Source organism: Eptesicus fuscus, chromosome 22, assembly GCF_027574615.1.
Source record: "Eptesicus fuscus isolate TK198812 chromosome 22, DD_ASM_mEF_20220401, whole genome shotgun sequence".
Lineage (NCBI taxonomy): Eukaryota > Metazoa > Chordata > Mammalia > Chiroptera > Vespertilionidae > Eptesicus > Eptesicus fuscus.
Genome location: NC_072494.1, coordinates 6,748,143 through 6,750,544, shown reverse-complemented (window position 1 = coordinate 6,750,544; position 2,402 = coordinate 6,748,143).

Here is a 2,402-nt window from a genome sequence, read left to right as displayed (position 1 = left end):
AGCAAGGATGCAGGAAGCACAAACTTGTTCTAACATCAGCCTCAGGAAACCACTGCCTGCCAGGGAAGCTCCCCCAAACCCAACACAATGACACCACAACCAGCACTAGAACCCCTCGTATTCATGATGCCCTCGCCGCTCTTACAGAGGCGTGTGCCCGGTGCAAACATGCTGACTGCTGCTCGGGGCGATGGCCTGAGCCCCGTTCTCACTGCATGGCTGCCGTCCAGTCCGTGTCTGTTTAGCAGCTGGGTCAGGAGAGAAGGCATCCACGCCCCAAAGTGTAATAGAGAGAGCTTGGGGGGTGAGGGGGGGCAGGGTTATAGGTGATTGGAGAACTAAAAGAGTGAACAGGAGGGTGAAGAATCTCCAAAATGAGCAACTATAGGGACATCTCACCAGCCCTAGGATGGACGCAGAGAGAGAGCTGGTGTTGACTTGTCCTGGGGCAAAAGCACCCTGTGGGAGTGGAACTAAGGCAGGGGGCGCCCCACGGAGGCCGGGGTCACAGGAGACGCAGACTGTCCTTGAGATGCCGCTCAAAACAACAACCGGGGAGAAGCACTTGACCTCCCAGTTCTCATGGCCTCCAATCTCCGGCCAGTGCCTCTCGTGCACTTGGCAGCCAGAGGACACGGAGCCTGGGAAAGGTCACTTTCAGGGGTTGGTCCCTGTGGGACAGAGAGAGCAGGGGAAGGGCACTGAAAGGTAAGTATCAGGTGTTGCTTGACGCCCATCATCTCCACCAGCCCCCACAAATCACCCAACAAACAAGCCAATTTTTTAAAGTGCCTTCTGTACAGTTTAATGGATGAAAGTGTTACCCTTACGTTCCCCCATAGACGCTCTAGAGCCAGTGCCTTCCCCACCGTCTGCAGCCTCACTCTGCTGGTCTATAAAGTAAGGAGGGTGGCCCTAGCCAGTTTGGCTCAGTGGATAGAGCGTCGGCCTGTGGACTGACGGGTCCCGGGTTCAATTCCAGTCAAGGGCATATGCCTGGTTGCAGATTCGATCCCCAGTAGGGGGCATGCTGGAAGCAGCCGATCAATGATTCTCTCTCATCATTGATCTCTCTCTCTCTCTCTCTCTCTCTCTCTGTCTCTCTCTCTCTCCCTTCCTCTCTGAAATCAATAAAAATCTATTTTAAAATAAATAAAGCGGGGTGGTGATGCCGGGGTCTCTGATTCACCTTCTCCCCAGGACATCTGGCTCTGGCAAAGCCTCAGAACCCATTGCCACCTGGAGCTGGACTTGGCCAGGCGATCCTTTTTCCTGCGGCTCCTGAAGGTCACAGAGGTTAGAGTTTTTAATGATGAGCAGGCGGGTGCGAGGGCAGGGAGCTGCCGGGAGATGACAAGTGGAAGGCGCAGGCTTGCCATGCCGGGGCACGTCCCAGCTGCAGTGATGGATGTGCTCAGCCTCCGCGGTTGGCACCGACCTGTCAGCCCTTGATAAAGAGCTCGCCCAGCGCTGTGCTAATAGGAGCAGGGGAGGACGGGATAGGGCTTGAACACGCTGCCTGCGGGCCATCTGGACAGACAAGGTGAGCAGACAGGCCCTGAAGGGCAGGGGCCGCCTGTGTCCTTCCTGTTGTCTCCCGTGACCTTTCCCTCCCGTCCACTAGACCTTCCTACAGTAGTCGCCCTGGTCATCTCAGCCAGAAGGGACTCCAGGGGAGAATGAATGACAGAGAGAAGATGGGGGAATATATGGCCTCAAACCAGAGTGGACACCAGGGGGCCACCGGGTTGGAAACAGGTTGTGGGCGCCTTGCAAGCCATTGGGAGAGGCTGGACGTATCTGAGAAGAGAGGAGCCATCAAGTACTTTCTAAGAGGGGAGTCACGTGACAAGGGCAGTCTCTCAAGAAGAGAAATGCAGCGTCACTGAGCTGCTGGGTAGACTGTGGGGGCAGAGACAGAAGGACCCTTGGGAAGGCGGTTCAGAAATCCAGCCTGGTGGTGAGGGAGGATGGGCCCAGTCAGGGACTGGGGAGGAGGGAGGGGGAGGTCTGGTGTGAAGAAACTGGGATGTTTCGGACACAGTGGTTTCGAAGACACCTCTCACAGGTTCTGAGGTCCACCACCGCATTGACTACCAGAACTGGGAGAGCATTGGTTCGTTTTTCACGTTGCGGGCTAAACTTGTTGGTCTAGTTGGACAGTGAGATGTCTAGTCAGTGTTCACACAGAAGGTTGGACGGTGAGATGTCTAGTCAGTGTTCACACAGAAGGTTGGACGGTGAGATGTCTAAGTCAGTGTTCACACAGAAGGTTGGACGGTGAGATGTCTAGTCAGTGTTCACACAGAAGGTTGGACGGTGAGATGTCTAGTCAGTGTTCACACAGAAGGTTGGACGGTGAGATGTCTAGTCAGTGTTCACACAGAAGGTTGGACGGTGAG